This window comes from Musca autumnalis, unplaced genomic scaffold, assembly GCF_047663935.1.
Source record: "Musca autumnalis isolate F117 unplaced genomic scaffold, ASM4766393v1 scaffold_2, whole genome shotgun sequence".
Classification (NCBI taxonomy): Eukaryota; Metazoa; Arthropoda; class Insecta; order Diptera; family Muscidae; genus Musca; species Musca autumnalis.
The window spans coordinates 33,283,132-33,306,425 of NW_027411755.1; the positions used below are offsets into that span (position 1 = coordinate 33,283,132).

General features: G+C 33.4%; 12 non-coding genes across 12 annotated transcripts; 7 read left to right on the forward strand and 5 right to left on the reverse strand.

The window, feature by feature from the left end:
- Positions 1-6,708: 6,708 nt before the first annotated feature.
- Positions 6,709-6,780, forward strand: TRNAQ-UUG (transfer RNA glutamine (anticodon UUG)). The gene has a single exon. It is a non-coding gene; the product is annotated as a tRNA-Gln (tRNA).
- Positions 6,781-7,105: 325 nt separating this feature from the next.
- On the forward strand, positions 7,106-7,177 carry TRNAQ-UUG (transfer RNA glutamine (anticodon UUG)). Its single transcript has one exon. It is a non-coding gene; the product is annotated as a tRNA-Gln (tRNA).
- Positions 7,178-8,005: 828 nt separating this feature from the next.
- Positions 8,006-8,077, reverse strand: TRNAQ-UUG (transfer RNA glutamine (anticodon UUG)). The gene has a single exon. It is a non-coding gene; the product is annotated as a tRNA-Gln (tRNA).
- A 650-nt stretch (positions 8,078-8,727) lies between these two features.
- TRNAQ-UUG (transfer RNA glutamine (anticodon UUG)) lies at positions 8,728-8,799 on the forward strand. The gene has a single exon. It is a non-coding gene; the product is annotated as a tRNA-Gln (tRNA).
- Positions 8,800-9,353: 554 nt separating this feature from the next.
- TRNAQ-UUG (transfer RNA glutamine (anticodon UUG)) lies at positions 9,354-9,425 on the forward strand. The gene has a single exon. It is a non-coding gene; the product is annotated as a tRNA-Gln (tRNA).
- Positions 9,426-9,766: 341 nt separating this feature from the next.
- TRNAQ-UUG (transfer RNA glutamine (anticodon UUG)) lies at positions 9,767-9,838 on the reverse strand. The gene has a single exon. It is a non-coding gene; the product is annotated as a tRNA-Gln (tRNA).
- A 600-nt stretch (positions 9,839-10,438) lies between these two features.
- On the reverse strand, positions 10,439-10,510 carry TRNAQ-UUG (transfer RNA glutamine (anticodon UUG)). The gene has a single exon. It is a non-coding gene; the product is annotated as a tRNA-Gln (tRNA).
- Positions 10,511-12,169: 1,659 nt separating this feature from the next.
- TRNAQ-UUG (transfer RNA glutamine (anticodon UUG)) lies at positions 12,170-12,241 on the reverse strand. The gene has a single exon. It is a non-coding gene; the product is annotated as a tRNA-Gln (tRNA).
- Positions 12,242-17,644: 5,403 nt separating this feature from the next.
- Positions 17,645-17,716, reverse strand: TRNAQ-UUG (transfer RNA glutamine (anticodon UUG)). Its single transcript has one exon. It is a non-coding gene; the product is annotated as a tRNA-Gln (tRNA).
- Positions 17,717-18,129: 413 nt separating this feature from the next.
- TRNAQ-UUG (transfer RNA glutamine (anticodon UUG)) lies at positions 18,130-18,201 on the forward strand. Its single transcript has one exon. It is a non-coding gene; the product is annotated as a tRNA-Gln (tRNA).
- A 221-nt stretch (positions 18,202-18,422) lies between these two features.
- TRNAQ-CUG (transfer RNA glutamine (anticodon CUG)) lies at positions 18,423-18,494 on the forward strand. Its single transcript has one exon. It is a non-coding gene; the product is annotated as a tRNA-Gln (tRNA).
- A 564-nt stretch (positions 18,495-19,058) lies between these two features.
- Positions 19,059-19,130, forward strand: TRNAQ-CUG (transfer RNA glutamine (anticodon CUG)). Its single transcript has one exon. It is a non-coding gene; the product is annotated as a tRNA-Gln (tRNA).
- The last annotated feature ends 4,164 nt before the right edge of the window (positions 19,131-23,294 follow it).

The following is a 23,294-nucleotide window of genomic DNA, read 5'->3' on the forward strand; positions in this document are numbered from 1 at the left end:
TATGCGAAATTGGGGTCAAGGATATAATAATGATTGGGAGACATCCCCACTGACATCATTAAGAAATATTTAATAGTCATTAGTCTGAAAGTCAGAAAAATCGATCCCGGAAGCTCAAACAAAGTCAACTACCACCATTCCAAAGACCAGATCATGACATGTTAATCTTATTTGTGTAAATTGCCGATGTAATATAACACCACAAAACTCTTAAATACATCGGGCCAACATCCTGATATCAACTCTCATAAAATTGTTATGTCCAATTTAACAAAAAACTCCAAAAACATCCTCCAACGAAGGATCAAGATTTACTAAAAATTGGGGAAACAATATCCTTAGAGTGGAACATACCGAGTCTTAATTTTTGGTTTAACTAAGCTCATTAATGCTCCAAATGAATGTCCAAAGTGGATAGACAAGTCATTAAGGAACACACCTTTCGTAATTCTCGAAGAAACCATCGATTTGGTAATTTTTGCAATACTTTTATTGTCACCCCCAAAAAGTAGTCAATTCTTATTTTTGGCCGTATTTGTTATAAATCCCAAATAACCTTTGCTTATTTTGACGGAATATTGTTGTAAGGACCTATAGCAAGAAATTTGCACAAAAACCGTATAGTTGTTACATAATTTGTTGCCATAAACGAACAATTAATATGAAATTTTCTACAATTTTGGTTTTTGCAATACATTTCTTGTCTAACTGTATGTGTTGAAAAATATATAATGCAAAATACCGCTGAAACAACATGAAGTAAGCATTTTAGAGTTTCAGAATGTTCTAAAGACTTGTTGAGAACTTTATTTGGAAGATTTTTGCAAAAGGTTGGTTCAACTCCCAATAATTTAGCCGATACTGGCCAGAATTTAAGCAATTATTTAAAATTTCTCTATATTTTATAGATTTTGATGCCCTAGATGGAGTTTTTCTTATATAGTCTGTTCAAAAGAAAAGTTCAACTAGTTTAGGGCTTCAATATTGCCAAGGACAACAAGGCCAAATTCCTATTCGTTTCTGAGATAAAGGTCCGATAAATGCAAAAAACTGTAGTTTTAGCCCGGCTTAGATGAGGCCATAAAATCCGAGCAAGATCTGACAGGACAAAACCCTACTAGGGTTTTTGTAGTCTAAATATGTACTTTCAAAAAATGCATACTAGAAGTTGTTTGCATTTTCAGTGTTGCATAGTGTTATTGTAACTTACCGTTTCTTCTTATGATTTTCACTGTAGTTGTTATCGTCTTGTGAGCATAGCAGAATATGAACCATAGCTGTGTTCCTTTACTTACCTAAGGTTACCATTTGTTACCATTTTTAACCTGCAAAACGTTCCTTAACCCCGAAAAGTGGCAAAACTGGAAGCAATTTTTAAGAGAGTGAGAGTGGAGAGAGATCGAAAATGGCGTTCTCTTCTACCACAGGTCACCAGCAAAATTTCTGCAGGTAAAAAATGGCAGAACTGATTTTTCGACTTTTGTTTGACGATTATTTCACAAAAGAAGAAAAAGTCGCACGCTGACAAAACTAAATTAAAAACTGTGAAATAAAAGACGAAAATTGATATTTTTATGTTTCTTTTTGACATTGCTGCCAGATCTACCATTTTTCCGTTCCTTTACTTTTCTGGTAAAAATGTTCATGAGAGAGCAATTTTGACACTTTTCTCTTTTACCACCCTTACCATTAAAAAAGTAAAGGAACAAAGCTCATATGTACGTACATGTTGAGTCTATCAGCACTATGTTGAGATATTAGACGTTGCCCTGCAAACATTTTTTTAAACGTTGAATCGCTTAACGATATTCTGGGATTCGCGGAGAAGATCAATTCAATCCCAGAAGAGCGCACCTAAAGATCTTCTGCGTTGTCTTTGAGTTTTCTTACCCCCTTTTGTTTTCTTTTCTGCCTTGTTATGATTTGTAATTATTCCTTGTTGGTGGCTAGTTATACTGCTTCCTCATTCACTTTGTTGTCTTTCTAGTTTAACTCGCCAAAACCTACATGCGTTGTGTTTGTCAATTTTCATAATATTACGCATGACATTAGGTCTGTACGATAACCCAACAATTTGTACAAATTCGTAAAAATTGTTACTGAATGCTGTTCGATAACAAAATTATCCAGCAAAAGAGAGCAAGTTGGGAGAGACTTTTGGAGAGTTTTGTGACTGAGAACTTGCAAATTTTTGCAGGGAAAATTTGTCCCGCAAAATTGTAAGTATTTTTTTAGATTCTACAGCGTTGTGGTTATGATTATTGCTTTAAATAAGTAAAATGCAATTTTAAAATTTATGTTTTTGTTTTATTTGTTTTAAAATATCAAAAGAAACAACAACAATTTTAATACATATTCGGAAACAGCTGACTTTCTTGCAAGTTTTTGAAAAAGGTTGTTCGATGACTTTCTGCAATTTTTGTTGCATGAGAGAGTAAAATACACTGATGGAACTTGATGAGTAATTATTGCTGGGAAAGTTATCGTACAGACCTATTTATATCAAAGTTCTGTCGAAAGTGTATATGAGAATTATATACAACCAAATCAAAAATGTCAGTGACAATCATCTGTTGCTCTTCCAGAAGAGTATCCTGTTATTCTCTAGGGTGATCATATGAAAAATAAAAAAATGTAAACAATCGTCCAAAGATCGCCGTTGGGAATCACTGAAGATTAATCTAAGATACAAACTTCCACAATTTTGAGACATGTTTGCAGGGTTGTGATTTGTAGTTGATGTTGATAGAGTAGTTGATGTTGTTGACGATGAGACCATTCAAAAGAAGACGAGAACAAAGTTGAGAGCATTTACCAAACCAGAGAGGAAATATGAGAGCAAAGTAGGGAAAAATACGAAAGTTATTTTGCATCTCATGGAAATCTTACATATTTTGAAAAAATAGTGGCTTTCGGATGGATATAAGAAACTGCACATGTATCTTATGTGATGTACCTGTACAGTGTGAAAACGAACGAAAATATGTAAAAATTCTTGAAATATTTTTTCTGTGTATTGGTAGGATGAGTCCAAACAATTTCAATGCTACGAGTTTAATGGATAGTTTTTGTTCGTTGAAGCGCCGGAAACCCCTACAGTTGGAAATACAACTTCTAACATAGTCGATTTTCTAGCAGTCGAAAGGTGATATAATGCTATTACAAATTCAGGGATAATAAAATTGAGTAGAAGGAATACCTCAGCGGCAGAATTGAAAAAAATTGCAAACATGGAAACAATTTGAAAACTACATGGATGAAAACTACAATGTGATTAAGAATGTTAAAATTCCACAGTAGGTCTCAGGAGTATTTTTTGGTTTTTTGGTCGGGGAAAAAACAATCAAAAGACCCTGGAAAACTTGCGTTAGCTAGGAGTGCGAGACCTTAACACGCTAAAATAAGCTCTTTACTCTGATCCACCATACCTGTGTAACTGTAGCAAGTATTTCGTCGCCATTCTGTAATGCTCCGTCTCTTTGCGACATTAGGATCTATATAGGTTTCCGTGCTTCATGATTTGAACATGACATGACTCTTGCTAAGATATCTATAGGTATCATAGCAGCGATAACATATAATAAACCAATCTTTGCATAGTATGTGGCGTACTTCACGGATTGTGCCCATATTGGGGCTGCGTAGAGAATAATATTTTTAATAACTACTGCTAGTATTTTTCTCCTTAGGTACAAGTACGCTTTACACATTTGTCCGGCCTTTTGATTTACGTAATCTAAATGATCCTTAAAAGGCAGGCGATTGTCTATCATAACACTGAGGTATTGAAGGCTTTCCGCTGTTGTTATTGTACAGTCTCTAACTTGAATATTTATCTTTTCTACAACTCTGGGACTTGTAATAAAGAGAGCTTTCTTGTGTTACACCTTCTGTTATTCGATATTTTTGTACGCCCTCTTCAATTTCGGATACTAGTATTCTGTTGCGGAATTAGTCCTGGGGTATAGCCACAAGGTATGCCAGGACATTTAACCGTCTCAAAGCATTTAAAACATACTTTAGGAACTGGTTAATTATTTTTTGGATAGTCACGTCTTGTTGGGTCCATACGCTGTATGCGTTTCTTCTGCTCTCCCACTGAGTTCATTTGATAAGTCTATGTTGTTTCCACATTATCTTCATTCTCGCAACAAATGTCACATATTACATTGTCTTTTATTTGGTATCTGTAAAACTGGGTGCCAAAATTCCACTAAAAACTTGTTTTAGGAAAAAAAGCTCAATTCTCCATGATTCTTTTCGAACCATGTTTGTATGGTAGAGTAGACCTGAAAAGTATTTTTACTCTTGTTGCAAATTTCCCACACGCTCCATAATTTTTCGTAGTATTATTTTAGCTTCTCCTTTGATTTACCTATTTCTCTTTTACTTACTTCATCTAGTACCCGCTTGGGTGATGGGCTAGTTCGGCATCGGAAACTCGTCGATTCTCAGCGTTACAGTAACTAGTTCCACTTCTGACCCCTCACAGTGCAATCAACTGTAAACTTTAACATGGGGATGTCATAGGAGGTAACCAATTGACACTCTATGCATTACCTGTAGATGGTATTGTACTAGTTCCAGGTTTACAGTCATATACCAGTTTATTTATAAAAAAAGTGGTGGGAAATAGTCACACAACTGACGCTTCGTCGTTTACTTGGGGATATATAGGTGTTAATTGGTTCCCTTCGCATTACTTATGGGTCAATTGTGAACTAGTACCACTTACCTCTAGTTTAGGACTATTTAAATTGCGAAATTGGAATTGCTAGCGGGTAGAGAGAAGAAGAGGGCGATTTGCGTATTTCCGACGTATTCCTTTTTTATACCAGAACAATATGAATAATATGAACGAAGATATTCATTCCATCAACACTAGCTTCTGTTATTGGATGCTTCATTTATATTAAAGTTATGAAGAAAATTTAAATGTGAATTATTTATACAACTCGTCGTTTAAGTTAAGTTAATTAAGTCGCAACTGACGCCTTCTCGTTTACTTGGGTATAAAAAGGTGACAATTGGTTCCCTTCGCATTACTTAGGGCCAATATTTGTACTAGTACTGATTAGAACTAGTTCTGGACTACTTAAATTGCGACAATTGGAATTTTCGTCCCCACAGGGTAGTGTTTTACGATGATCGTATAAATATTTCTTTTCACAGAGGATTAATGTTGCTTGTGGTAATTCAGCGAATACAGATAGTACCATTATTCCCTGATTTTCATACATATCTTCGTCTTCTAGTTACTAAAATAGCCTATTCTATAGATTTTGAATCTAGCAATCCTAGTACAAATTTCAATAGAACTTTGAAACAGAAATACAATAAATAAAAATTACTTTTCTACAGTTGTACATTTTGACAAAATACTTCCGATATCTTTCAAACCAAGTAAGTTGCAAGGTTTTAAATGAACACGGTGTGCCTTAACCAAATTTAAATGAAAGGTGCTTACACCTGGGAAGTTTTTGCAGATTCTGAAACTACAATGCTCATAGATGAGAAATATCAAGAAACAAAAAAAATCGCCGGAGGGATTTTCAAATAAATCGCGATTTAAGTTCACATTTTTAGGGGTTCTTTAGGTTTTCACGATTTTGCTTGGAAACCGCCTGTCCTATGTAAATGAGCTTAAAGAAAATGTTGTAGCCGTGAAAATTCTCCACAAGATTGGCCATTATGATATTTTCGTAGGTTTTACCGTTTTTGAGATATAGAAGTTCAAATTGGGACAATGCACTGACTGTATTGCCTCCTTATAAAACAATATCATGCTCAGTGCGCCTTAACTAACTTTTAATGAAAAACGCTTACACATGGGAAGATTTCGCGGATTCTGAAACAGCAATGTTCATAGATAAGAAAAATAAAAGAAACAGAAAAAATCGCCGGAAGGATTTTTAAATAAATCGCGATCAAAATTCACAATTTTTAGGTTTTCACGATTTTGCTTGGAAACCGTAAGTCGTATCGAAATGAGTCTAAAGAAAATGTTGTAGCTGTGAAAATTCTCTACAAGACTAACCTTTAGTTTTTTTCGTATGTTTTACCATTTTTGAGATATAGAGGTTCAGTTCAAAATTTTAGGTTTTTGTCTTAAGTCTTCAAGATTTTGCTTGGAAACCGCAATTCATATCAAAATGAGACTAAAGAAAATGTTGAAGCTGTGAAAATTCTCTACAAGATTGGATTTATTTTTTCCTAGGTTGTACCATTTTCAAGATATATAAGTTTAATTTGGGAAATTGCAGAAATGACATTGTTTTATAAGCAGGCGATACAGTCAGTGCATTATCTCAATTTGAACTTCTATATCTCAAAAACGGTAAAACCTACGAAAATATCATAAAGGTCGATCTTGTGGAGAATTTTCACAGCTACAACATTTTCTTTAGGCCAATTTTCATAGGACAAGCGGTTTTCAAGCAAAATCGTGAACACCTAAAGAACCCCTAAAAATGTGAACTTAAATCGCGATTTATTTGAAAATCCCTCCGGCGATTTTTTTTTGTTTCTTGATAGTTCTCATCTATGAGCATTGTAGTTTCAGAATCTGCAAAAACTTCCCAGGTGTAAGCACCTTCCATTTAAAATTAGTTAAGACGCGCCGTGTGAAATGTACGAAACTAATTCCGAATTTTTTTTCACATTTCAATAATTCATATGAAAAATTAAACAATTTTGGATCATTCGCACGGTTCTATGGTGTAATGGTTAGCACTCTGGACTTTGAATCCAGCGATCCGAGTTCAAATCTCGGTAGAACCTTCGAATAAGTGTTTCTTAATAAGTCCATAGTTTCACAACTGTTTTTTACAAAGTTGAATATACATAAAAATTTAACAATATTCAAATTTGTTGCAAATATTCATTTTTATAGCTTGACCCAACCTCATATTACTGTACGAACTTAAATAAATCTCTACCATACAAATTGGAGCAATATAAAAAGTAAAGGTTCTACCGAGATTTGAACTTGGATCGCTGGATTCAAAGTCTAGTCTTCACACGACCTTAAAAAGGTCATCAGAAAGGTCAAAATTTAAAAAATAATAATAATCATGAAAGCATTTGAAACCATCTGAACTCGCCCGGTTCTATGGTGTAATGGTTAGCACTCTGGACTTTGAATCCAGCGATCCGAGTTCAAATCTCGGTAGAACCTTTATAACCAACAGGAATACAACTTTGAACTTTTATTCAGGGCTAGCTAGAGCCCGTTGCTTCTTTATTGTTTGTTGTTGAATAATTGATTGAATATTGGGAATTCCATCGAATTTAGACATAATTTCTTCATAGTCAGCAGGTCGAAGAATTCCCGCTTAAACATATGGTTGACATTTATTCTTACTCTATTTGACATACAGAATGCTTCTTACATGCTGAGTCTTACAAACTAAGAGAGAAACGAGAAGAGGGGAGAAATATGTGTCACAACAGTCGAAAACCAAAACAGTGCAATGGCCAGAGAATAACAACAACAGCAGCACGTTTACATTATGAACGGCTTGGCGTTCATATGGAATCAAGTGCGGCGTTAGCAAAATTCGTCGTTGGTGGTTTGTTATGAAAATATTCTTTCATTTATTAAATATTCTTGTTGGCATTGTGTGACATTGTATTTACGCTACTTTGTTATACTACACCTTAAATGTTAACCTACATGCAAAATTTTCTTTTTTACGCTATTTAGTATCTTTCGAACAAAATAATTTTGTTATCTTTCAAAAGAGATTTGGGATTTTTTAAAGACTAGGAAATTTTGATTTTTAAGGTGAAAATGTGTTGCAGCTCAAATAACCTTAAAAAGGTCATCAGATATGAACATTGAAACGGGAATACGGGAAATAAAAGATATTATTTATTTAATTGTCAATTTCGACAAAGTACTACCGACATTTTTCCTGAAAGGAAAAGTTGAAGGTCCTTTTACGAGGAATAATAATCCTTTTCCACAAATGAAAATATATGACAACTGTTTAAATCAGTTTCCAGGTTCTACCGAGATTTGAACTCGGATCGCTGGATTCAAAGTCCAGAGTGCTAACCATTACACCATAGAACCGGATGTAGAAAGGGAAACTCGATCATTTTTTTAACTAAGAAATTTTCAACATTCTACAGTGGAACTTGCAATGAATAAATACTCTGTTGTATTTTGGATTTTAAATAGTTTTATTTTGAAATTTTACATTGAAATCCAAAGGGAAAATTTTCTATGTGGGCTTCTTTGGACATAAGTTTGTCCAATACTTGGAATTGTTTGAAATAATTATTATAAATTAATATTATAAGTAAGTATTATAAATAAAAATTAATAATATAGTGTTTAATGTCTAATTCTCAAATCTTTTTCCCAGTTATATATATATAAATTTGAAATATGTTGATCAATTGAAATTTTCGCGAATTTAAATTCCTATTATATTACTGCTTACAACACTCTTCTTCTTTATTTTACGTTCCCTTAGCACAATTATTGGAAAATATATATGTGAATTATTTACATTGGAGATATTTGATAACAAATAACTTTCGTATCAATTAAGGATTTCGGGTTCAAATCCTCTTAGAACCTTGAAGCAGGAACACAATTTATACTTTTTATTTAATTCTATTTGGAACAATTTTAATTTTTTACTTTAAAATTTCAAAAAATATTGCGAAACTTTTTTCACCAATTGCAAAATTTTGGTGAAAATTTAACTAATAACCGGTTCTATGGTGTAATGGTTAGCACTCTGGACTTTGAATCCAGCGATCCGAGTTCAAATCTCGGTAGAACCTTGAAACAGGTTTACAGTTTAATATATTTTATTTAGCTTTGATTTTTAATAAAATCCATTGTTTTTTGATTGCGAAGTGGCTCGCATGCCATTGAAGAGTGTACACTGTACAGACACAACTCAAGTGAAACAACCACCAGTTAGTTATTCGTCTTTGAGTTGTTATGGTGAATCAGGTTATGATGGCTCTTGTTGTAATGATTTTATAGTTGTATCACTGCAGTAAGGCACAAGATATTTATAGAGTGTAAATCATGCTGTCGATGGTCGTATGAGTAGGAAGGGAATCAAAGCCATTCATTAGTGGTGGTTGTGGAACCTAGTTTGAAAAATATAAACATGTTTATTTATTTCATACAGTAATAGAAAGCCTTTATGGTCAAAAAAATCGTTAAATTTCTAAATTTGTTCAAAGATTTTGCAGATCATCAATTTAATTATATTGAGATCTATTGTTAATCAAACTTCTTCACATGACCTTAAAAAGGTCTTCAGAAAGGTCAAAATTTAAAACAAAATAATTATTAAAGCCATTGAGACCATGTGAACTCACACGGTTTTATGGTGTAATGGTTAGCACTCTGGACTTTGAATCCAGCGATCCGAGTTCAAATCTCGGTAGAACCTTAAATGTTAACCTACATGCAAAATGTTCTTTTTTATGCTATTTAGTATCTTTCGAACAAAATACTTTTGATATCTTTCAAAAGAGAGATTGGGGATTTTTTTAAAGACTAGGAAATGTTGATTTTTTAGGTGAAAATGTGTTGCAGCTCAAATAACCTTAAAAAGGTCATCAGATACGAACATTGAGACGGGAATACGGTAAATAAAAGACACAATTTTTTGTCAATTTCGACAATGTACTACGGACATTTTTTCCTTAAAGGAAAAGTTGAAGGTTTTTTTACGAGGCATAATCCTTTTCAACAAATGAAAATATATGACAACTGTTTAAATCAGTTTCCAGGTTCTACCGAGATTTGAACTCGGATCGCTGGATTCAAAGTCCAGAGTGCTAACCATTACACCATAGAACCAGTAAACGAACTTATTTCGATCACCAAGGAGTTTTGAATTACTTGACCTTATGACCTTTTCTGAACCAAAGAGTGATAATAGTAAATAGATAATAGTTTTAAATAAGAACTATAAGTTCAGTTACTTATGTATATTGTAGTTTACCGTTTGAATATTCCCTTACAATTCTACTTTACAAAATACATAAATTGGATTAGGAGCAAACTCTTCAACAAGTGAAAATCAAAACCGATTTCAGAATATTTTTGAAGAAAGAGATTTTGCGGCATTCTGTTGATGTTATTATGCTACGCAGATGAGAGGTCCACTTTGCCATTTGACAAAAAATAAATAATTTAATCTAACATCTAAATCTACAATTTTGAATGAGTTAAAATTTATTTAAGTTAAAAATAAAAACATTAATACTAAACTAAATTCCGAATAATATTCGTACTGTTATTCCTGTTTCAATGTTCTACCGAGATTTGAATTCAGATCAAAAAATTTTTAATGGTTGTTTACCTATACCGATTGTGTCTTTCATGTAAATCTTAAATGTTAAATGACTTAAAATTTTTATAATTTAAAGAAAAAAATATTTTCGCATTGTTTTCCTAAGGTTCTACCGAGATTTGAACTCGGATCGCTGGATTCAAAGTCCAGAGTGCTAACCATTACACCATAGAACCAGGGCGAACCAATTTCCATCACAAATGATTTTTGAATTAATTGACCTTATGACCCTAACTCAACCAAAGGAAAAACTTTGAAATGAAAATCCTGGTTTACTTAGTTATTTCAATGGAAAAATCCCACTAAAAATAAAGGAATTAAAGTAGGAGCGAACAGATGAACATTTGAAACTCAAACCGTTTTCAGGACATTGCTATTAGAGAGAGAGATCTTCTCCTTCCGGTATTCGTTTGATTTTATAGCAGAGATGAACACACGTGTATGGGGAGCAGGGATGGACAATTAAAAATTTCAAATAGTACTAAAATGTTTTTTTTTTCATTGAAAAGGTACATTTTTATTATTTTTTAAGAAAAAATTAAAAAAATTTCAGTAAAAAACAACAACAAATTCTTATTTATATCTATGAAATCTGAAGAATATTGAAAAATCGTACATACGGTATAATTAACTTTGTCATTCCGTTTGTAACACATCGTCGGAGACTCTATTAAGTATATAACCCTGTCCGTCCGTCTGTTGAAATCAAGATACAGCTCGTCATATTTAAAATAGAGCTTTTTATTTTGGTACAGAAGTTTCATTTACTCCTAGGATGTTTGGTATTGAAAATTGGTTCTATTGGTCCACATTTTGATGTAGCCATACCACTGTGCTTCCCGATTTTCGGTATTTTGTTTAAATTTGTTATTTAGTCTTCGTTGAGGCTATAAAACTCTCCCCCAGAAATTTGTCTGCGCGGTCCACGTTCTAATATAGCCACCATAAAATTAGCCCACATCCGATTATCCGTATTTTAAAGGTTTTAGCCTCATTGTCCCATCCAAATGAATGAAATTAGTTATTTTTAAGTCGATATGGGTATAAAACATTCCTATTGAGAATTGTGGGTATAGTGTACGTTTTAATACAGCCTAGAGCAGGAAAGCTATCAATAGCCCGAACATTGTTTAATCGCTGTCGTAAAGTACATATGTTTAAAAGAAATTTAAACAAATAATGTTTTATATAATTCGCGACAGATATACCAAAAAATGTTTTGGTGGCCAATGTAAACTTTGTTTTACGTCAGTAATCAAGCCACATAGTCACACTATCAATAGTTTACCCGCACTAAAATAACACCCATAGAAGAGGTATTGCAGGTTGGTACCGCTCAATGTACATTTTTTTAAATGATTAGTCTACTGTAGTGACTGACTGTAACATGATATTTCGGATACTTAATGGTTGGAAGAGCTCCACGAAGAAAATGATCAGTATATGTTCATATTTTGGTATATTTCTAATATGAAAGTAAAAACATCAAAATTTTCTAGCAATTTGCATATATAAAATATAGGAAGCTACTTGCGAATTTTGCATTTTTAGTTTAACATAAAATTTGTCAACGTGGAGACTGGAGTATGTGAAATGGTACTGAGTTGGAAGTGGGGGTACTTCGGTACTTTTTATAGTGAAATGGTACTGAAAAAGTACTATTGTACTGAATTTTCCATCCCTGATGGGGAGACCTAATTTAAATTAAAGGCATGAGCATGGGCTGTTATATTGTTAAGCTTTGCGCCTGCGATTCCCATTTCGCCATTTGACATGAATTTTGAAGCGCTTTTTTTCTCTGAAAAATAAATCGTGTTACTGTAACTCCTGTTTCAAGGTTCTACCGAGATTTGAACTCGGATCGCTGGATTCAAAGTCCAGAGTGCTAACCATTACACCATAGAACCGGTTGTTTGTTGAATTTTCATCAAAATTTTGAAATTAAAAAGTTTATAAAAAAATTGAAATATATATCGGAAATCTTTTTAATAAAGTTAAGTAAAGGTTGTAAATTAAATTTTTACTGGATTTGATATCGAAAATTATATTACGATGCAGGTACACATATGCTGGTAATTAACATCTACAATGTAGTTAATTTACATAACACACAACCGGAAATCATTGGAAAGATAAAAGTAGCTCCGGAAGACTTTCAACGGATATGCTTCTTACTTGACCTAGTATAACAATGTATTTTTTTGAGTCATGGTCTATTAACCATATTCTGATACCACAGAGTAATAGAAGACCAATAATAAGAAGACACGTGTCCCGGCGTTTTTCCCTATCACATCAACTTTCGCGGTTATGGGCCCCAAAAGACCTGAGGCCTTGATGTCAAAAGGGATAATTTTATCAGGCACATATCTTCTAAACAGCCAAGAATTTGGGTTTACTCGTAGCGGAAAAGTTGTAGCTCTCGTCTTAAAGAATAATAATTGTGAACGCTTACAATCCATTCAACCTCACCTTCAAGGTCAAAATCATCAAAGTCAAATTTCCCCTCTATTTTTTTCTCGGACTTTAGTCTACAGATTTCAAACCGATCAATATTGAAGCAAACACCCAACTAGAAAAATGTACCTTAAATCTTAGTAAACAACTTTCTAGAACATACGAACACTGTAGAAACGGTTCTTAATGGCCAAAATAGCAAATCAAATGCGATTGTTATCCTCTATTATCCTCCAAAAATTCAATTCCTCCTCCTCCAAAATTCAAGAAAACAATGGACCACAATAATGTAGCAAAGATATCAGCAAACAACTTTCTGGAACATACAAAATGTCTATGACCGGTTCTTGAATGTGAAAACCTCTTGAAAATATTAGATTTTTATACTTTTTAAATATAAAAAGATTCTAGGGGCGGTTCTTCGTGCTCAAAATTCGATTATTTTATGGGTCTATCTTGTATTGCCACTAAACTTGAGTTGCGTTGTCAGTTGTCTGCGCGACTGAGACGAAATTTTGTACCATTAATGTCAACTCAACTGGGTGGTCGATAAACATGTTATCGATCAGTGTTTTTTCAAACTTGTGACCTCTATTCGCCAAAAAAAAAAACAGTTTAAAAATAATTGCGCTTTGGATAACTCTTTTGTGTATTCTGGACAATATTTTAATATTTTAGCTGAGTTTTCGAGCAAATTTGGAAAACAACCCAGCAAAATTTGACGGAAGGGGTTCTTTGCGATGACGTGATTTCATGGCATCTTTTGCATTGGTTCAAAGGAAGTCGTGAAAGATCCGATCTTTTCATTAGGATTTGAACCAATGCAAAGGAAGTCGTGAAAGATCCGATCTTTTCATCAGCATTTGTACCCATTCCATCGATCCAATAGAGATGATGTTTGTGTTTTTATTTACACACCTGTTTATTTTCATTTTGGTATGTTCCAGTACTGCAAAAATCTACTAATTTTTACTATTTTTTCCGATAACATAAAGGAAAAATTGTTATCGTAGTAAAAATAAGTAGATTCTTGCAGTTTCTGGAACAGACCAAAGTTGTTAGAAATGTCGTCGTGATGTTGTCTTACATTTCCTGCATATCAAACAACTAAAACTTCTAAACAATTGGTATTATATGAAGTCCCAACCATCGAGCTAAAAGTTCCCTCGTCTGTTCTAAATCTGACATAGAATGAAATCAATCAAATCTCGCTTCTTGGAATTTGAAAACAAAAGTCCGAAACGAAAAGGAACAAGAATCTGAAAATAAAGAAGAAACTACGTTGGAAAGAAACAATTAAAAATAAATTAATTAAGCATAAATGGTATTTTCCATAAAAAGTCTCTCCTCCCCGTTCGTTACATTTTGTTCTTATAGATCCCTAAAGCAAGCCGGGTTGTAGATCCCTACATATTTCCGTCACTAAACAAAAGAGTATAAATTACCAAAATGTTGTTATAAAATAACAAAATTATAAAATAAAAGTAATTTACGAAATAAAAATACTTAAAGGAGTGCATTTGGAGTCCATGTTGAAATCTGAACTGGTGATGGGAAGATAATTGAAAAGACCTTTTGTAAGATGAAAGAATATCAGTTGCGGAGAACGGAGGAAGTAATCTTTTGCGTTGCAGCGGTGGTGATTACATTGCAATTTTGGATGTGAACTTTTGAAAAACTAAACTGATAAATTAATTGTAGCTATTTCATGAATTCGATTGAATTAATAAAGAGTTTTGTTTTTCATGAAAACCATATTTCAGTACAGCATTTCCATTTTCCAAACAAGACATGAAAATTTCATGCCAAGGGGTTGGTGAAAATGACATGCCAAAGCATTGGTTAAAATGACATGTCATAGCATGGGTGAAAATGACGTGTCAAAGCATTGGTGAAAATGACATGTCAAATCATTGGTGGAAATGACATGCCAAAGCATTGGTGGAAATGACATATCAACGCATTGGTTAAAATGACATGCTTAGGATCCAGAAAAGAACGTCATCTTTTGGGGTCCACGCTCATATAAAATTCATCGATGAAGATGCTAAAAAGATGACATGCTAGATCACTTGCACCCATGATTGAATGTCATCTTTGGCATCGAACATTTTGCTGGGAACCCAAGATTGGAATATAACCTGCCCATTGAATCTTCGGATCGTCAAGTTTTATTTGCTGTCCCAAAAAATTATAAGTTCGGTGGAATTATTTTTTGATGATGAAGAAAATGCACAGGACATTGCATCTATTAGAAGAAATTTGAGGGACAAGTCGAATCCAATGGAATTGCCATCTGCACTGTAAGCTGATGATCATGTGGAAAGATCTGTATAATCAGTAAATTATTACAGGTTTAAGGCGTATTTTGGATTGCCAAAGGATACCGTAGTTTACGTTGTGGAAGCGTTAAAGGATGACTTCAAAGAAAGTTACATATCAACAGGAATACCCCCACTTTTAAAAGTGTGCGCAGCGTTGCGATTCTTGGAGGACGGAAGTTTTCAAAAGTCCCATGGCAATGATTTCAACAATTGCATGGCTCAATCTACATTGTCGAGTGTATTGAAGGAAGTTGTCCACTTGATAGAGGACAAATTGTGCCAAAATTGGTTCGTTTCGAAGTTGACAGAGGAGGAAAAAAGGCAAAATAAAAAAATTCAAAAACGAAATTCCCTGGTGTAGTTGGCTATATAGATGGAGGATATTCGTCATTTGTACTTAAACTGAACCTACTGTATTTGTCACCAAATTCATTTGCAAAAGATTTGCTGCAGTCCGCTCCAAAGGCGATAAATTCACTTATTGTGATGGACCACCACCAGTGTCGTTGAAGTTTATTTTATTTAGAGGCATTTTCTTTTTCAACTTTGCTTTAAAGTGAATCCAGACTCTGCCACTCTTCAGGTGTTCGTGTTGAAGGTTCATGGCTGTTTAAACTGTCCGAAATGGACCTCCACGCTTCATCCGCTGTGGCTTTGGTTTCACCAAAACTCCCGAACTCCTCGGGCTAAGTTTGGATTTTCACTCAGTTTATCAATTAATATTGCTGCTTTGTCGTTATTTTCACCATATTGATACACAAAATTAATTAATGATGCAAAGAATCAATAATTGTTAACAAAATGTTTATTTTTCCTTCTATTTTACTTCTTGTTTCTTCGAAAATGTTCACTGCAACTGAAAATTGGTGGTTGCTGAAAAACAGCCGCTTCGTCAACTGAGATTCGCAACTTCAGTTGAGAGTTGCCATACGTGGATCAATTTTGACAACTGGCAACGCCACTCAACGATAATTGTTAACGATGATCGACCCCTTAGATCATTCTTTCCTGTTCAGGTCCGTAAATAACCAACTTTTCAAATTTCCTTGAGTTTTGAACAATATGTTATTTCTAGACCTGAGGTGGAGGAAACGTCCAAAATAATTTAATTTTTTGTGAATTTCAGCTTGGAGGACCGTTCCTAGAATCTTTTTATGTTCTAGAAAGTTGTTTATTGAAATCTTAGGTAAATTTTTGTAGTTGACTGTATCCTTAATATTTGGTATATCTCATTTTGCTATAGACGATAGATTCTTATACATAATCATGTTCAAAAATCTCTCGATTGTTTCTTTAGAAAGACTCACGTTTGATTCTGAATTGTTGTTTTTGAAAGATTAACCAAAATATTGCTATAGGACAATCGTGAATCTTTCAAAAGCAAAAATTCAGAATCAAACATGCGAGTTTTACTATAGAGTCAATCGAGAGATTTTTACACATGATTATGAGAATCAATCGTAGACGCTTCTATATTTCGGGGCCAGTCGCACCGTTTCTTGAGTGACAACATTTTGACAAGTTTAAAACGTGGATAATTCTAGAGGAAATTTTTCAGAATTAATCGTGAGTCTTATCAATTTAACAACATTTGAACCTTTCTATAGTAGCATTTTAACAATTAAATGCGGATCCATCTATATCATAATTTATAAAGGAAAAAAATTAAAAAAAAAATAGTAGATTTGAGAACAAGCATTTGATAATCTTTCCATACCTAAAATGTAAGAATATATAGTGCATCGTTCTATAGTATCATTAAAAGAATCAGTTATTAAGATGATTGAGAATCAATTATCGGTCTTTTTATTGCTACATTTGAGAATATATCGTGGGTCTTTCAACAGCAGCTGGACTTTGAATCCAGCGTATCGGGTTCAAATATCATTAAAATCATAAATGTTAACCTAAATGCAAAATGTGTTTTTATAATTTTTAGTACTTTTCGAATAAAATACTTCTGAAGTGCGATTCTTCAACTCATTTTTTGAGCTACCGACAAATGTTCCTACATCAACATTTTATGGAAAAATCGTAGGTGTTTTTACAGCAACATTTTGAAAATCAAATGAGTGCATTTCCTGAGCAACATTTTAAGAAAAAAAATGGGAGATTTTATTGCATGTTAAAGAGATAGTGGGATTTTACATAGATTTTTTTTAAATAAGTCGATAGTCCTTCTTAAGCAGCAATTTCAAAAAATATACATAGAAATATTTTGAGAACCAACAAAAATTTTTTACAGCAAAATCTTCTATTCAATATTTTTTAAATAGAAACATGTCAAGCAGTTTTATAAATTTGTACCGTTTTTTAAGATTTCTTTCATGTAAGGGGATGTGCCATTTTACAATATAGGAAGGATTTCACAAATATATTATTGGATCTGGGTAAGTTGTCAAGGAAAGAAGGGTGTCGTCATTGGATGTAAGGTTGGAATTAATTGCCCTTTTAAAACCATTGTAGCATACATTGCATGTAACTGCATTTTCTATTGAAAATAAGATCTTTACTGTAAGACCTGTTTCAAGGTTCTACCGAGATTTGAACTCGGATCGCTGGATTCAAAGTCCAGAGTGCTAACCATTACACCATAGAACCTTATGGGAGAACCTTTTCGCTTTAAAAATATTTTGAATTTTTCACCTCCCAAAAATGGACAATATCCAGGATAAGTGCCGAAGTCATATATCCAACATAGGCAAGAAAGGGGTTACATAGATATAATACCTTCTAATAAAAATTTCCTCCATTCAAAACTCGAATTTATGTTCGATTAAATTGTATGTTTATAAAAAGGTATTATTTCAAATTTTCTTTATTTTACTTATCTCAAATTTTACTTATTTTAGCATTTGTTGGGCCTAATTACTCTGCATAATTAATAATGTTTAAGGAGTCGAAAATGTAGAAAATTAATTATCAGTTGATTGTTTGGCGATTTTTTTAAAAAATTTCGTCATTCCAAAAAATGAAAAATTTTAAAACATATCAATGGAGTAGGGTTGCCATATGGTTCTATGGTGTAATGGTTAGCACTCTGGACTTTGAATCCAGCGATCCGAGTTCAAATCTCGGTAGAACCTGCAAATAAATGTGTTTTTTTTATTAAATTTAACGACTTATACTGAAAATATGACATCAAAAATAAACAACACAAAAATTATTAAACTCATAACTTCGATGGTGGCGCATTGAACCAGGAAGTCTCTAACCCCAAATTGCGGTTTATTTTTAAAATGTTTGGTAGCTTCCGGTCATTATTAATCATTTTAATCTTAACATTTTTTGGATGGGGCGAACAACTGGTTCTATGGTGTAATGGTTAGCACTCTGGACTCTGAATCCAGCGATCCGAGTTCAAATCTCGGTAGAACCTGAATTGATTCTTTTTAAGAAAGAGGCACATGTTACAATTTAAAGGGATGATAAATGCGCATTATATTCTAAAGCATGAATTTGGCTAAACACGAACGTTTGTCCGTTGGTATAGAGATATGTAATGCTGGCGCTATTTTGTTGCCTAAAATTGAAAAATTAATGGTCACCATAGAAGCGATGCTGTGATTGTTTGCCCATAACTGTTTTAAACCAGGCATGGATACCAAACAAAGCAACGACTAAATACGCTACCTGAATACGTACGAAGGCACACGGCCTATGGGGTTGATTAATGCACACAAAATGTGTTTCCACTCGTTTTCTGGGTATGTTTGGTAAACTGCTTTGTAGATTCTACCTGCTTTAGAATTTACAAAGCAGTTTACTTGAAGGAAAAATTTTCCTACATTTTCCTCTAGCCGCGAGTTGCCACAAATTGACCACTTTTTGGCTGCCAACTCACCCTCTTTGCAAAGGGTAGATCATTAAAAAACCAAAAACACGGCTTAAACATTCTAAGCGCACATTTTATTATTGTCGCAACTTCACAAGGTCATCACGTGGTTCCATGGTGTAATGGTTAGCACTCTGGACTCTGAATCCAGCGATCCGAGTTCAAATCTCGGTGGAACCTTTATGTTATTATTGAAATAAGAAAATTTTGTTACCTTATTGCAAGTGTTGGCAGTGATGAGAAACATGAATACATATTTTTTTCGCATTAAGCGCCCCTCTTTCTCCTTTTTGGTTCACGTATCCGACCCTATGGTACCACGTTCAAACCCCAGTACTTTGTGTAGATTTTGTCTAGATTTTTCAATTGATCCGAAAGGACTTTATTTCATTTATTAATTTCAATATTGTTAATTTCAGTAAAACTTTTTTAGGCGTACTGCCATTTGATGTTTACGAGTTCTTCTTCTGCGAAGAAAACGTAGAGGTTAAGGATTATTCCTTTGTAAACACGTGTTTGTTAAATGACTATTTAACAAGACGCCATTTAATTTTTTTTTCTTTTTTAAGCCCGTAGGCTTGTGTCAATGTTTAAATAAGATTGAACTTTTTTATGATATATCATCGCATTGATCAATATGATTATATATATGATTATAAATTTGTTCAATATTTTATAAGGCACACAGCCATTTGATGATAATTTTTTGTGGCACATGGCCATTTAATACACGAACGTTTAGCAAGACGCCATGTTATTTTTTTTTTCTTTTTAAGCCCGTAGGCGTGTGTAACTGTTTAAATAATTCTGTTCTGTAGATTGAACTTTTTATGATATATCTTCGCATAGGCACACTGCCATTTGATTATAAAATTCTGCAATATTTTATAAGGCACATAGCCATTTGATGATAATTTGTGAGGCACACACAAATTATCATCAAATGGCTGTGTGCCTTATAAAACATTGCAGAATTTTATAATCAAATAGAATTTTATAATCACGACATCATCTGAAAATTTTTACGACTTTAATGACTATCAAAATATAATATTAATTAATTTTGAATTAAATGGTGCAATTTACACCATAGACTAATTAAGTAGAGACTACGAACGCTCTCATTTTTCATTCTCAACCAGATGTCGCACGAATCGATTTGGGGCTAGTCATCTGACTCAAGCCAGACTGGGGCTAGTCAAATGACTCAACTTCGAAAACAATTTATTTGTTTTTCTACCAATTAGGGTCTCTGTTTGCAAACTTCGCCACTTTAAAATGTACTTTACATATGAAATTAACTATGCCACTCTTTTTGATAGGCATATATTTCGTAAATGTTAATATTTTTAGGAGTTTTCGTTTTCTATGTTTACACCAATATCCACATGTTACTTGCTTATGCTGATAGTAGGCATCATGGGACGATTAGTAAGGGAAGTAGTTGTACCATAGACTAATTAATGTAGAGACAAAGAATGGCTCTCACCATTTATCTGCGGCGACATAGATGTCGTTTACGCATGTTTATGGTTTGAGTGAAAGCTAATTGTTTCACTCAAACGAAAACTCCTAAAAATATTAACATTTACGAAATATATGCCTATCAAAAAGAGTGGCATAGTTAATTTCATATGTAAAGTACATTTTAAAGTGGCGAAGTTTGCAAACAGAGACCCTAATTGGTAGAAAAACAAATAAATTGTTTTCGAAGTTGAGTCATTTGACTAGCCCCAGTCTGGCTTGAGTCAGATGACTAGCCCCAAATCGATTCGTGCGACATCTGGTTGAGAATGAAAAATGAGAGCGTTCGTAGTCTCTACTTAATTAGTCTATGGTTGTACCTTTAGGAAAATTGAAGGAATCTGCTAATGTGGGTCTGGCGGTAAACGGCGACAAGACCAAGTTGATAGTGTGGACGCACAATGCGTCCATGGAACTCGGACCAACGGTGGAAGTTAATTCCTAGTAAAGACTGCGTTAGGTAGGTATATTAAAAATACTGAGATAAAAAATATTTATTTTTTATCCATGTTTCAAGGATCTGCCGAGATTTGTATTTAAAAAAATAAAAAAAAACTGAGACGGGCAAATATTTATTTTGTATCCTCGCTTCAAGATTCTCTCGAGATTTTAAAATCAAATCAACATTAATGTTAATATTGTTCGAAATAATGTTACCAAAAATAAGGAGATTGCCAAAGCGGTATAAGAGAGTCGTTTTGTCCACAAATTTTCCTAGAAAACGTTAATATAACATCTCTTATTTAGCAGTTGAAATCTAAACATGTTCAATTTAAAATCAAAAATCAATCCCAGACCAAAAGCAAGCTATTCTTAAAAGATGCAACGAATTACGCTGAGATGATGCAATTGCTACGAGAAAGGAATATTTCATCTTGTTCGTATACTCCCAAGAAGCTTAATAGACAAAATGTAATATGTAGAGGTATATACTATAAGTCTGATATCAATGATATTAAGTCTGATATTGATCATTTTGTACCGGATACTGTAGAAACAGTTACAAAGTTTTCAACAGAGTTCTCTAGAAAAAATGGATTTGATACTGGCTATATTTAATAACTCTTAAAACCTAATCGGAGAGTAAATGAGATTATCGGCATAAAGGAAATCCTTGAACAAACGGTTACATGGGAAAAATCCAAGATTTCTACCAAAATACCTCAATGAGGTCGAGTACCAAAAATTGTACTCGCCCTTTCTCTTGCGTTAAATGTGACAAAGCACATGTACGAGGTGCTTGCCAATTAGGTTTGGCGTAAACTGCGGAAAGTATGGACATACGGCGAATTATAGAGGCTGTAGCTCTTACAAGAATTATGTTTCATATAGGAAAAAGATTGCTGAAGCATATAAAAGCTCAAAATATGATGTGATATTCAAAATGGGTACTCATCGTAAATATTTGAACTTAGTTACGTTTAATGTTGGCTCTCTTGTCAACATAGGCAGAAAACTTGAGCTAAATGTGTTACTGGATCAGCATCAAGCTGATATAGCTTTTTTGCAGGAGTTACATTTACCTGTGGGCAAAAACATATACTTTAGATAATTTCACCATTTTAAGAGATAATAGTTCTCTTGGTGTAGGTGTAGCAATTAAAAATGGTGTGTCATATTCAAAAGTAATAATCCCAAATTTACATTTTCCAAATTTATTTGTAGAAGTAAAGGTAATGATTAACGGTTCAGTGGTTCTGTTTACTTACCGACCAACTTTGATAGAAGATTTATTTGCGAAGGCTTATCATCAATTTTAAATTTCTCAAAGAGTTACAATGGTCTAATAGTAGCATGTGACTTAAATGCTAAAAACATAGTTTGGGGAGATGCTGTTAATAACTATAATGGTGAAGTGTTATCAAATTGGATTAGTTCCGAAAATTTAAATGTGTCTAGAATCTGTGATTCTTATCCCACCTACCCAGGTGGTTCGTCTCAGTTTTATCGTCAGTTGTAATTTAATATGTAACCAAAATTTTACGACAAGTACGTTTCCGACCTTTTCAGACCATTTACCATTAAAACTTAAACTGTCATTTTCGGAATTTAATTTTATTTTAGATTCTCCCGAGAACTTCGTTTCTTTCAAAAACATAAATTGGAGTATATTTAAAAACGATGTTGCGAATGCTTTATTATGTCATTTTCCTCCAATGCACGATGGGGCCAATAGCAGGTTTTCGAGGCAAAAAGTCAATTTTTGAAGTGAACAATTTGAAAAAAATAATAACGGATTTCGTTTGCCAACACTCTGAATCACTAAAAATAAAAAAATAAATCAATCTGGTAACATCACATTGCGACATACTGATCTGGCAATGGTGACATATTTTCTTATGCATCATTTTCCGACATTCATTATAAATAAGTAGTGAAAGCATTTTAGGCGCCAAAAAGAACATTTCAACATTTTTATATTTTTTAAACATGGAAAGCTCTTCAATGGGTATGTAAAATAAGATAGTGTTAACAAATAATAAAAATGTTATGTGTGGTAAATGTATTTTTGAGTTAAGATGTTATGTCCTTTTTGGAGTATTATGCTTTGTTATCCATGTGTTCTCTGGAGTATAACTTTTGAGATCTAGGTAGATCTAGGATATTATATATATGTGGTGAAAGGTATTAATGTGTACTATCGTTTTGTGAAAAAATTAGCTGCGCCCAGCTGCGCCTTTTTATAAAAATCTGATTTCAGATGTCGTAATACTAAAAATATGGACATTTTTATGTTTTGGTTGGAGAATAATCGGAAACCCATTAATGTTATCAATTGGATTTCGGAAAAATTTAATAGACGTATATAATAATATATAT